This window comes from Trachypithecus francoisi, unplaced genomic scaffold (assembly GCF_009764315.1).
Source record: "Trachypithecus francoisi isolate TF-2019V2 unplaced genomic scaffold, Tfra_2.0 Lachesis_group5, whole genome shotgun sequence".
Classification (NCBI taxonomy): Eukaryota; Metazoa; Chordata; class Mammalia; order Primates; family Cercopithecidae; genus Trachypithecus; species Trachypithecus francoisi.
The window spans coordinates 65,754,109-65,768,299 of NW_022681470.1; the positions used below are offsets into that span (position 1 = coordinate 65,754,109).

General features: G+C 38.5%; 1 long non-coding RNA gene across 1 annotated transcript; it reads left to right on the forward strand.

Moving 5' to 3' along the window:
• Positions 1-1,010: 1,010 nt before the first annotated feature.
• On the forward strand, positions 1,011-9,360 carry LOC117075440. The gene is made up of 4 exons (XR_004434002.1): positions 1,011-1,084; positions 1,486-1,620; positions 6,130-6,203; positions 8,686-9,360. It is a non-coding gene; the product is annotated as an uncharacterized LOC117075440 (long non-coding RNA).
• Positions 9,361-14,191: the final 4,831 nt, after the last annotated feature.

Here is a 14,191-nt window from a genome sequence, read left to right on the forward strand (position 1 = left end):
ATGCATTACTCCAACCTAAGACAGGCGCAGTTCCCGAGGGACAATCTTCTAGCTGTAATTATATATAAAAAAGGGGGACCTGTCCGGAGCCATGAGGCCCGGAATTAGCCGACCTCTGTTGCTTGATCTCCGCAAAGCGGAGACAAGACGGCACATTTCCGGGTTCTTTATTATAAACCCTTCCCGCGCGCGCCTAAACTGTTACCACGCGCGCCCAAAACTGTTCCCGCGCGCGCCCAAAGCTTTTCCCGCGCGCGCCTAAGTTTTTCCCGGGCACGCCTAAACTGTTCCCGCGCGCGCCAACCTTTCCCGCGCGCGGGCAAACATTTTCCCGCCCAGGAAGATATGCAGCCTAGGGCGCAGGCTCGATCCCGCCCGGGAAAAGTACAAACCCACGGCGCATGCGCGATTGTAATTTGAGAAGACCTGCCCCCCGCCCCTCCCCACCGCCCTGGCCCAACCTCTTCCTCTGCCAGCCTATATAAGGCATGACCCTGCATTCAATAAACGAGACTTGATCAGGCTATTTGTCTTGTCTCCATTTCTCGTGTTTTCTTGTCTCCTCCATTCCCACTCCCCCTTCCAGGGCCCGTTCGACTGTCCTGCGGGTCGGGACAACTCCTGCATAAAGACTGAGCATGGCTGGGTTACTAGAAAACAACCAGTACTACCTGATGCAGGATTTGTCTAATGAACAACCTCAGCTCAAGGGCTCTCCATCAGCCTCGCTGAGACTTTCTCAGAACTAAGCAGCAGCCTCAGACTCTTCCTACTGAATTCCTCCTTCTCTCTCTCCTTTCACAGGTATTAGACATGGGGGAAGGCTCTTGTTCTCTGTTCCTTTGTCCTTCATAGGTGGTTCTTCCACAAATATCTTGCACATTTGAGCCCATCTTGGCATCTGCTTCTTAGAAGACCTTAATGCCACAGTTACTTCCCAACAGGAATTCTACTTATCCTTTAGAATTCACAGGCCCTACTGAATTCTTTTAGAATTCAATCCATTATGGACCCATTCTCCATACCAAACTCAACAAATAATCTTCTGTCTTAAGAGCACACAGGATTTATTTTCATTAGTATGGTAAGACATGCAGACATGGAAATGATGAAGGAAGAAGTTTGTCATACTCACAGATCGCCAGACACAGGAGGCACAGTAGGCCAGGCAGGGCCACAGGGAAACACTAGGGTCTGTCAGAGGCAGAGGGAACGAAGTGGAGAAGTGTCCAAGAGCTTTACTGTGGTTTCTGCAGGAAAGAGCCATTAAGAAGGGTAAGTAGATTTAGGATTAACTAGTTTAAATGATTTCAGCAGGCTGGTGTGGAGAGGTCGTAGTTGTCTGGCTCAGGCATGATTAGGGCAGGGGAGTAGTGCCCCAGAAGATAAGAGTCTGATAAAGAAAACACTTGAGGGCATGGGCTCTAGCTTGGTGGGTTTGCATATGCAAGGCATGGTCCTAATTGAAATGTTTGCTACCTCTAGGAATTAGCTAGCCCTGGGAAAGACAGTCCATCCAGAGTTAGCAAGACCACAAGATGTCAAAGATAAAAATGCAAAAATTAAAACTTCATGATTAACACAACTTTGAAGTCCTTCTCACTTGTCTTTAGATGAGGGGTAAGTACTCTCCCACATCTATTCCATTATGTGTATATGAGTGGAGTGATGGTGGGGGAGAGAAGCTCATGGCATTTCAACAAATTCTCTCTCTATAAAAATCCTTTTCAATTTCTTTGGGCCTCTCCAATCTCTTTTATAGACTGAATGTACAGATAATAAAAATATGTTGTTATTTTTTCCATGAAACTGATTCTTGGACAGCTTCTATGCAAATCCCACATATGTGGTCTAGAACTTCTCTTTGCTCTTGAGCCATACTTGACAGAATCCCATTTTTACATCCTATTAACACAGCTTTACTCTTGATTTCCCTACATCAGGAATGCTGTTTTCCACTTCTTTGTCTGAAAATCTTGCCTATTTTCAAAGTTTCAACTAAAATATCATTATATTTCTGAAGATTCCCTCAACTGCTCCAGCCAAATATAATTCACCTTCCTGCGAGTTCTCACAGATCTTTACTTCTCATTTTCATCTCTATATCAGCTTCTCTTAGTACTCGTACTGTTTGTATGCTTGATTTTGTTTTGGTTTTGTATTAGGCAATATCATTGCAACAAGTCATGCTTTGAGAACTCAGAGAATATGTTTGTTGAGAAAATCCGGGAATTATTGCCAACCCATGGTTGTCTCCATATGTCTTGGGAAAAATAGCAAAATGATTTTTTGAGTTGGTGGTTAGAATCCAAGACACAAAGATTCAGGCTCTGGTAAAAAGATTGCATTGGCCATTTTGGCTGACAAAAAAGGTAAGAGCAAGAATGCAGAGGATTTATATCAACACAAAGAAGAGTCAAAGGTATGTGACCCATTTGAGAACAAAGATTCTGAAGCAGAGGTACTGCAGCTCCTTAGCATTTGTAAAAGCAAAGACTTGATAGTGAAAATTAATTGTCATAAAAATTTTTAAGGTAAAATGAAAAGAATAGTGGAACACTCATAAAGGCAAAATTGCTATTTTAAATTTATCCTAAAAGATACCAAATATTTTGATAAAGATCTAGAAATTCAGATAATATGGTATAGGTGTAGTGATGGGGAAAAAAAGTCAATGCAATACAATTAGGAGTTTAGAAAGAGATCTAAGCATATCTGAGACCTTGATATACGATTAGAGAAGATATATAAAATCAGTTGGGATCGAAATGATGTTGAAACACTTGTCTTTTCATATAAAAAATAAAATCAAATTAGAGTTTCATTTCAACCAAACTCAAAAACAAACTCCAAATGTCTATATGAATTAAATGTCAAAAAAACTTTTAAAGTATTAGAAGACAATATAAGAATAAATAGCAAAAGCTTGAAATAAGAAAGCATTCTTAACTACAATAATAAAATAGAAGTCTTCAAAATGTAAAATTTCTGTGGAACAAAAGATACCATAAACAAAATTAAGTTATACCACAGCCTAAGAGAAAACATTTACAGCATATATAGCAAGCAAAACATTAATATTCAAAATATAATACCTTTACAAATCAATTTAGAAAAAGACAAATGGGAAAATGAATGAAAGATACAAAAAGGAAATTCATAGAAGATGAAGCCCAAAGAGAAGATAAATATTTAAAAAGTCCCACCTACCTTTAATCAGAATTCAAATACTGACAAGATACTCTTTAACCCCATTAGGTCGGCAAAGATATTCATGTCAGAGGTATCAAGCTTTGGCAGGGAAAAGGAAAAATGATAACTCTGAAACGCTGCTGGTAAAAATATAAATTGGCACAACTGTTTTGAAGTACAGTTTGGAAATATCTAGTAAAATTGTATATTTGTATAACCTATGACCTGGTAATTCTACTTTTAAGTATATACCCCAGACAAATTCTTCCTCATACGCAAAAGAAGCTATCTTCAAAGATAGTCACTGAAACATTGTTGGTTATAGCAGAAACAAAACAAAACAAAAAGTAGAAAACAAAATATCCATTAGGCAAATAAAGGATAAATAAAGTGGTATGGGACATATTATTCAGTAATTAAAAGAGATAAGGTAGATTATACCTATCTATCCATCTATATAAAATGACATAGATCTGCTCATCATCATATTGAGAGAAAAAGCAAATTTCAATATGATGTTTACTGTATGATATAAATTTTATAAATTAAAAATTCAGTATGATGCTGTATATTTTTTATGAATAGATTCACATGCAGTTAAGGTTAAAAATATGGATTTGATACATACACATCACTATCACATTCACTGTCAAGTTCATGATAGTGTTAACTTCTGTAAAGAAAGGAAGGACATTGGAAGACAAAGGAGAACTGAGAAAACTTTAATTTTAGCAGTGACATATTCTTTTAAAAATAAATTTCTTAATCAAATGTGAAAAATATTTTAGGGGTAAGCACATAAGTGTTATTGTATCATATGTAATTTTTTATATTTAACTTTTTAAAACAATAACTTTAAAAGCTAGGAAGAAAAAGGGAAAGAGGGAAGAAAATTAAAATAGCTTCTAGGGAAAATTACAGAAAAGAGAAGTGGCTTAAGGATTGGAATCTATGCAAGAAAACTAGATGAATATTTAGGCACAAATATCACTAAAATTTTCTTGATTATTTCCAAGAGTAGATGGTTATCTGCAGACATATCTAAACTGATTTCCTAAATGCATAGTTTGTGATTCACATATCTGTCACCCACAGCATCTAGCACAATGTTTTACACATAAAAGGTGATATCTGGAAGTATGCTGACTGAATCAAATAAATCACCTTCTCATCAGGTTTCCCAAAAGGTGAAACGATAATTTCCCCAGTCACTTAGAGGATTAGTTGCCCTTTTTGAAAACAGAAAGACAAACAGGAGAACAGCCTGGAATGGTGGACATTTTCCCAGAATGCTTTGAGGAGTCCCCACCTGCATGACAGCTGCTTACACAATGGATCTTGCAGACAAATAAAGAAAATTAGCAAATGGGGAATGGGCCAAACCCTCTTCAATGAAAAGGGAGCAATAAAGATATCCTGTCTAACTCTTCCTGCCATAGATCAGCAACAAAATCTTATCTATGAATCACCAATCCTGGGTGGGAAATGCCAATCAACATTAATTTGGTGCTCTGAATGTCCTGGCAGGAGGGACAGGAGGCTATCCTGCTAAATCATATTTAAATTAGCCAAGGTGGGCAGCTGCCTCACAGATAATACTGGTGGAGAACAATGCAAGACAGATGATTTACCAATTAAATGAATCAAGCTTCCCAAACACTGATGGCCTGAGGACTAGGGTGCCATGTGTTTCTGCCAGACACAGATCTGTTTCCATAACCAAATTAGGCTTCAAGTATATAACTCATATGTCTAACCCTCCCTACTTTGTCTCCCACCCCGTACACACATACAAAGTAGATTGCATGTTAATGAACAAAGCTCAGACTTTCTCCATTTCTCCACTTGTCAAAATCTTTCACCTTCGCAACCAACAGTAAATCACACGTTCTGCTTCAACAGGCACTCAGACAAAACCCCTGCCAAATGGCTATCATAGGAAAAAGGCCTTTGTCAGAGCACAGGCATTGTGTTTTTAAAAGGGAAAGATGGCCCACGTGGAAATAGGAAGGCTTGCTCTGGCTATCCTTTTAAAAATGCAACATGTGGGGTGCAAACTAGAATTCAAAACTGAATTCAAGCACCAGCTTGCAAGGGAGAGCTAAGCCAATGAAAAGTTTAGGGGATTGTGTAATAATAATAACAAATAGCATTTAGGTAGAAAAGTTTGCAGTGTGCTTTATAGTATCTCTTGTTTAGTCTTCAGAAAAGTGTTTACTATTTTTATTATAATCTTTGTTTTGCATATGGAGAATAAGAGAAGTTAAGTAGTTTTCCTAAGATCACATAATTAAGACTTTTTAATAAAAAATTTGGGCCAGGCGCGGTGGCTCACACCTGTAATTCCAGCACTTTGGGAGGCCGAGGCGGGCAGATCATGAGGTCAGGAGATTGAGACCATCGTGGCTAACACTGTGAAACCCCGTCTCTACTAAAAAAAAAAAAAAAAATACAAAAAATTAGCCGGGCGTGGCGGCGGGCGCCTGTAGTCCCAGCTGCTCGGGAGGCTGAGGCAGGAGAATGGCGTGAACCCGGGAGGCGGAGCTTGCAGTGGGCCGAGATCGCGCCACCGCACTACAGCCTGGGCGACAGAGCGAGACTCCGTCTCAAAAAAAAAAAAGTTTGATGTTCTCTCTGTTATAACATAGTGTCTCTCCAAAATGTTTTCTAATTCTGTGAGTATAAATATAAATAGCACGAAACAATGGAGAGGCTATTTGAAACCAATTATAGTTCCTACCACAAAAAAAAAAAAAAAGAGAAGAAAGGAGAGAGCAAAAAAGAAAACAAAAATTGAAACAAAAAATACAAACAGAAAAGAATAAAAAAGAAAACAGAGCATTAAAAATGCATTCAGAGATTAAGAGAGATTTGTTCACCTTGATTTTTGCTCAAAAAGGCAGTCACAGGCCAATTCATTTTCTTTTTTTTTTGTAGAGACATAAAAGGCACACAATGAAATCTTAAAAAATGTACTGGATGTTGCAGCATTAACTGATGAGCCAGACAAGGTAAAGACCTCAGACTACCAAATGTTTTGAAAGATGAATAGTGAATGTGAAACTGTGAACCAAAATAGATTTTTAGAATCCTTGAAAAAATAAAGCTAGAGAAAGTCGTTGAGACAATTTATTGCAAATATTTGAGTTTACAACTGAGCAAATGGAGAAAAGAGAAGTGACTCATCAGTCCAACAAGTGGCAGAATCAGAACCAGACCACAATCCTTAGGTCTCCTGTCCCTCCTGGCACCAAAGGCACCTATCATAAGTAACTTGAGTTTCACAGGGGAAGGAAAAGACTACAATGCAGGCACTGCTCCAGACACTTTTTAGGGCACTCCAGGACACCTTGTGTAATTCCTATTTTAAGTAGCTGGAAGATTCTGTAGTATGGGAAAAGTCCACTGAAGGCAAAAGTAAACATTACCTATTGTGGTTCTGGAAAAGAAAATCACCTCTCATTTATCTACTGGAGCTGTTTGACAAACTTGGTAAATATACGAACATGGAAAGCCAATGGGCGTACTTTTGCAAAAATCCTTGACACTTTTGTCAATTTTCTAGATGTTTTAGAGCTTATTAAGCATAGAATGAACAAGGGAAGACAGCTTGTCTGTAAGCCAGTACCTTGCACTTATACCGTATATATACTCGTATAAGACATATAAAGTACCTTATACAAGAAACAAAAGGTAGATTTTTAAAAATGCTTTTCCTGTATGTTATATCAATAACAGAGAAACCTCCAGGATGTTAATTTGGGAATGTATCTAATATTATTTTTAAGAAATTATTTTGAAAATGGCACACAATGAAGGCAGGTGGAGCTAAACCATTCCACGTAGTAATACACCAAGCTGATGTGAGTAAATTACAGGCTGTGAGACTGAGTAGATATCTAGCCCATGAATTTCCATGTGAGCTTGTACAGGAAACGCATTCAAAGAAAGAAAAATAAATACACATGATACCTACATGATGATGGATTCACTATTAGTTACAATGTGTAACAGGGTTGTTGGGACCTTGCATTCATTCTCTGCAATATTTGCTCCACAGGCTGATATTACGGCCAAAAGACCAGCAATTACTTGGACATGATCAGAAAGGAGGCTGGGAATGTATAGACATTATTATCATTCTGTATACAAAATCATGATGTGGCTGCAGCTGGAATGCTCCATGTAATCTCAATGCATACTGCAAGAAATACTGTGTGACAGGACTGAAGAAATTCCATAGAAAAACATGGAAATAAAGAAAAGGAATTAGCTTGGACTAACCTAAAATAACAATTTGTCTACAAACATGAAGGTGACAGGGATTTAGCAAAAAACATACAATGTGAAAGGGACAAGTAGGTCTCCTCTCGCACATTAATTTTTAAACTTGAATGAGAGCATTTCAAGAAATAAAAGCATTAACTCTGTCTCTGCTACTAACTAGCTAATTGACCTTGAGTAGTTTCTTTAAGCTCTCTGGACTTCACTTTCTTCATCTCTCAGCTAAAGGGATTGGAATAGATTAAGTCAAATCAAATGCATCAAGGTTTTATTGAGCAGCTCCTATGAAAATACTGAGAGCTAGCAAACTATATGACACTTGGCCTGTGCCATTAAAAAGCTTACACCCTTGTCATAGGAATAGGAGACATTCTAGTTGCTGCATTAATACAGGTTAGGATGTATTAAACATCACCCAGAGGTACTACATGCTGACATGAAAACCTGGGGGAGAAGGTTTGCCTAATAAAGTGATTTCTAAACTCCAGAGCCATGAAGTCAACAGACAAGTCTTTGTTTTTATTTGCAATACCAAACTCAGTGACTGCTTCTTAGAAGGAACTTGATAAATAACTGTTGATCATAGAATGTAGCATCTAAAATAAAATTTGAAAGATGAGTAAGATTGTTTTTCTGTCAAAGATGAATTTGAGAAAATCACTTATGTTTGAGGGGTTTACATAGAAAAATATTTAGATGCAAGGACGTGTAAAGTATTTCTAGAAGGAAGAATGGCATGATTTGCCTGTAGTATAAGGTATTGTGACAGAATTAGAGGCTGGTGCTGAAAGAAAGTAGTCTGGGAACACATAAAAGAAGTACTTGAATTCCAAGGGCATACATTTATATCTGAATCCATTTAACGATTCTAACCGAAAGATCAAAATTGATTAATATCTAGTTTTTTGAAGATTTTTCTGAAGATGGTTTAGAAAGACTGAGACTAAGAGGCTATTTAAATAGCAAAGTTAATGCTTAGTAATCCCAAAATTAGTGTTGTGGAATTTATTTATTTAATTTATTCATTCATTAATTCACCAGGGATTGAATGAAAGCCTCCTATGTATTAGTCCCTACGCTAAGGGTTGAAGATTCAGATATTAATGAGGAGTGGTTCTTGACCTTAAGGATCTCAAAATGCACAGATTTGTAGTGAACAAGTTTTATTGTTACCTATGTAACATCTATTCTCCTTTTCATTCTCAACAGTGCCCTGGTTTTGCTTTGGGAGCCACCTTTCTCTTTCAGATGCTGTCTCAGTGGGATGGTCAACCAATGTATCCTACATTTTGAGAACCAGCCGAAGGAAGTAATGATAATGGAAAACAAATAAGGAGAAGTGAGTTGGAGGGAGAAGGAGACTTTAGCATCTTCCTGAAATCGGGAAGAAAGTTTCAAGAATGAAGTAATCCATAGGGTCAAATACTGCAATAAGTTTGAGTAGGATGAAGACTGTAAAGATGGCATCAGTTTGGTAGTTAGGACATTGGTGACCTCCACAGGTGACCTTCAGAAGAATCACTTGGGGAACTTGTTGACTGAATTTGCGAATCTCCACCTTTAGGGATTCTGATTTAGAAGGAGTAGGAGGAAGGCCTTAGGATCTCCATTTATAACAACCATTACTGATTATTTTGATGCAGGTAATATACAGACCACATTTTAAAGAAACACTAGGTAAGTATGATTTTCATTCAAAAGACAAAATACGTAAAGTTACCTAATTCAGGGACCATTTCAAAGACCAAATCAAATCAATAGCCTGGTTGATCTGATCGACTGTGCAGAAACTAACCATTACCATGGCAAAGTGGGGAGGAACAGTCAATAAAAAGCAATTGATTTATTGTTCATATATAAGATGAATATAGACATGGATTTTGTTTCAAGTGATTTGAATGAAAAATAAAAGCTATCTAAGCTCAAAGGAAATGTATGTTTTTATTTTTTTAAATAACTCGATTTCCATTACTGTTTTAATAAAATGAGCATAAAACATAGAGCATATATTATATCTCAGGTCTTTCTTCTGCCACATCCTTGATCGTACTGCTCCTCCATTAAGAAGAGTTGGAGAAAGAAAGATTGATTAATTCCTTATTTTCATTGTTGCCACATTCCCCTGCATGTCTTGATTGCTGTTGGGACTGGAACTAAGAAAATGACACCAGGACAAATGTTGTTGGGGCATTTCCAACCCATTAGAATTAGTAAATATTTGAAATATTTCTTGACAGCTGGTTCTTGGGAGATAGCATCTCCCTTCCAGATTTACCTAAAAAAGTAATTTCTTTTACTCATGCAGAGACCTCATGCTTTCAGTGTTTGATCATTAAGGTTGACTTATTGAGGAGGAATTTTTCAGGAGTTCAGGTTATCTGGGAACACCTCATTAGACAGAACAAAATCCTTGTAAACTCAAGTACTAAAAGACCTTAGTTCTAGGCCCCGCTCTGTCCTGAATATAATATGCAATCTGGGAAAGAGTTTTAGCACTTCTGGTATCATAGGTGATTCTAGACTAGAGAATGTTAGTGCTAGATAGAACCTAAGAGATTAGATTATTTGGCCCACTCCTTTTGTTTTAAAGTTGAGAAAACAAAGAGGCTGACTGGGGAAATGACTTCCCTAAGGTCAGTTGGTGGATAGTGGCTCTTGCCAAAGCTGAAACCTAAGCACTCTGGCTTCCCAATTTTATCTTTTTTCCACTACACCTTATAGTTTTAGGATATGCACCAGGAAGGCACAGAAATTTCCATTTTAGAAATGAGGAAACATTTTAGAAATGAGGAAATTCACTCAAGGCAATTATCAATTTTCCCAGCGTCACATATTGAAATGGGAAAAGTTTCCTTGTCCCCCTCACAGGGTGTGTGACAGGTGGAGTGGCTCGCTTCTTCAGTGCCCCACTGCTCAAACCTCTAGGGGGAGCATGCAGATGGGCAGGGCTCCAACCACACAGCAGGGTCTAGGAGTGAATGTTTACAGCAAAAGCCCGGTGGGCGTGTGTTACAGTATGCACTTTTAGTTTTGCTGTCTATAGGCGGCTTGTGTTTATCAGCTCAATTAGATCCTCTGCCTTATCCCAAGGACAGAAGCCTCCCTGCATCTCACGTTCTTGCCTTGGTTTACCAGAAAAACTGGATCACACATGGGTTTGGAGAATGGGCGCAAGGTTTTACTGAATGGTGGATGTTCTCTGAGCAGATGGGAGGGGAGCCAGAAGGGAGATGGAGTGGGAAGATGGTTTTCCTCTGGAGTCAGGCAGCTCAGAGGTCAGACTGTCCTCTGCCTGCCCTGGCCAGATTCCCCGCAGCATCCACGTCATTCTGCCAATCGATGGCCTGCTGGCGTGTGCTGGTGCCTGTCGGTGTGCTCTTCCACTCCTCTACATGTCCAGCCACTCTTCTGTCAGTGTGTTCCTCACAAAGTCCAGCGGCTTGTATCTCTCTGCCTGCTAGGGTCTCAGGGGTTTTTATAGGCCCAGGATGGGGGTGTGGTGGGCCAGGGTGGTCTTGGAAAATGCAACATTTAGGCATAAGAAAACAGAAATGCCTGTTCTCACCTAGGTCCGTGGACACAGGCCTGGGGTTGGAGCCCTAGCCAGGGACCAGCCCTTCTCTACCCAGCACTTCCCAGCCCCCCTCCCACATCTATATCTCATACGAATAGCAATGCAAAATTACATACTAATATTCTGCCAATAGAGCATTGCCAAACACTTGAGGTATTTTCTTCAATATTCCCAGTCCATTGTTCATTTATTTACTACCCAGCAGATAGAAAAGAAATCTACCATCTTCTGTGGATGGTACATTTAATAGTCTCAACATTTTTTAATAAAACCAGGACTGAAACCAGTATCTTCTAACATCCAGCCTAGTGTTTTATCCACAGTAACACACATTATGTTCCCTGAAATGATTTAACCAAGGAGAAGCTTTGGATTGTGACACAGATGTCACATCATGGAGTCTAGCCATTGTGTCTGCCCTTTCTTACCACTCCTGCAAAGAAAGCCTTTGGAATTGATCAGCGAAATAATTTGTTTTTAATTCAAAGAAGCATTTCTTGTCTATCTTGAGGTCTCTGGGTTGTGTTTTATTTCTTCTAGAAGAAAAGTATCCAAGAAGGGCTGTTCCTCCATATTTGGCTAAAATTTCCTTCTTAGGGCCATGTCTCTGTGGATACATTAATAGAAAGAGCACTAATGGACTTGTATGGGATCTGCAAATGCATCCAGAACACTGGATAACTTTATACAAGAAAACAGGATGGAGCCTGGTAACAAGAGAAGGAAAAGAAGAGATGGGCAGGTCTCAGGATTCAGAAGCCTTCACAGTTAAGAATCCTCTGTATATTAGTATTTGTTTGCTCCACGGCTTAAGCTTTGGTGAAGTAATATAAATAAAGGACTAAATAATTGAATAGAGCTAGTCCTGAGGAAAATTAGTAGAAAACATGAAATAATCTGTCACCATAGTCAGTAAAATTTGAGTGACACTTTGAAAGTCTTCTGAACCACCTACAGTAGTAGTTCTCAAACCTCTTGGTCTCAAGGCCCCTTTGTTAGCTCCAAACAAAAAAATGAATGAGAAAAGTTGCATTGTTTTGGCAAATCGTTTTTACTTATGGCTTAACAAGAAACAGCTATGTTATCAAATATTCTTCTGCAATCGATCTATTGTGATACATTGTTCTGGTTGAAGTATATGAAGCAAATCCAGGCTTATCCAGATATGTAGTTGGAAAGGGGAATATTTTAATAGCTTTTTTAATATAATTGTGAATATTCTTCTTTGACATTACACCAAAACTGAACAAATAGTTTCTCTTTTTTGTGTTTGTTTATTTGTGTGGTTTTTGTTTGTTTGTTTGTTTAGTTAGATAGGGTCTTGCTCTGTCACCCAGGTACAGCGGCATGATCAGGGCTCACTGTAGCCTCAATCTCCTGGGCTCAAGCGATCCTCCTACCTCAGCCTCCCCAGTAGCTGGGACTACAGATGCATGCCACCATGCCCTGCTAATTTTTAAATTTTTCTTTTGTAGAGACAAGGCCTCGCTATATTGACCAGGCTGATTTCAAACTCCTGACCTCAAGCAATCCTCTTGCCTCAGCCTCCCAAAATGCGGGGCTTGCAGATATGAGCCACTCTACTGGGCCAAAACTGAACAAATAATTTCTTGAAGATTTATTGCAATGTGGAATCTGAAACTGTATTAATTTTTACAAAATCCTTTGGTCTATTTTGTACATCAAATGAGTCTTTTACTCACATGACTCACATATGATTTGTATCACCGTATATTGGTGATATGGAAAGTATTGGTTCCTTGAATTGTTTAGATCTTCCAAATGTTGACATATTTCATTGTCCAATATCAAAAACATCTCATTCATTAATGTCATTACCAATCTCATCCAAAAAATGTCCTTAACTATTGGGAAACTGTCAAGTTTATGGCATCAGATACAGTTTTCCAGTTTTCTAATTTTTGCTTGAAAGTATAAATATTGACCAGGTACGGTGACTCAAATCTGTAATTCCAGCACTTTGGGAGGCTGAGGCAGGTGGATCACCTGAATTTGAGACTAGCCTGGTCAACATGGAAAACCCTTCTCTACTAAAAATACAAAAATTAGCTGGGTGTAGTAGTGGGTGCCTGTAGTTCCATCTACTCAGGAGGCTGAGGCAGGAGAATCTCTTGAACCCAGGAGACGGAGGTTGCAGTGAGCCAAGATCATGCCGTTGCACTCCAGCCTGGGCGACAAGAGCGAAACTCTGTTTCCCTGGCCAACCCCCGCCAAAAAAGAGAAATCACAAATATTAGCATTGGTCGAGGAGAAATACTGTTAGTTGTTTTCTTTGAAGTAACAGGCTTAATTCATTCTCAAAGAAATGTCTGCCAAATATCCAAGTCTCAATAATCATTGCTTGTTGGTCAGTAGGTCATTCTAGTATAAATAATGACACATGAAAAGAGCAAGTAACTCAGCTCACAATTTACACAGTTGCACAATTGCTTGGCCTGAGACAACCATCATACTTTGCTATGCATTTATGTGTTTCATATGTACTTTCCATTTTGTCAGACTATTAAAAATATGTTAACTCTAGGCTCAAGATTTAGTAAAATTAGAAATTTTGCTTCTTCATCAAGAACATTTTAATATTAAACAGTTTTCCACTTTCTACGTTTCCTCCAACCTGCTTTCACTCCCTCCTTCTCTTCTTCTTTTACACCTTTCTCCCTCCCTTATTTCTTCCCATCTTCTGTGAGTGGGAAGTGAGAAAGAATACAATGACTACCAGTGCAGCTTAGAGGCATTGCCTTGATGTAAGGCACCAACAGTTGACCCACAATTTCTCTGTAACATCATTGCAAACGTCAAGACGGTGAAATATAATGCCTTTTATCATTATGAAAATAGTTTTGACAATAAAACGGGAAAAGATCATCGTTTCAACAAATTGTGCTGGAACAACTGGACAACGACATGTAAAAGAATGAATCTAGACACAAACCTTACACCCTTCACAAAAATTGTCTCAATACAAATAACAGACCTAAGCATAGAATGCAAGACTACAAAACTCCGAGAAGGCGACATAGAAAAAACACTAGATGGCCTTTTTAGATATGACAACAAGGCATGATCCATGAAAATGAGAATTAATAAGCTGACTAAAATTTTAAAAATTCTGCTCTGTGA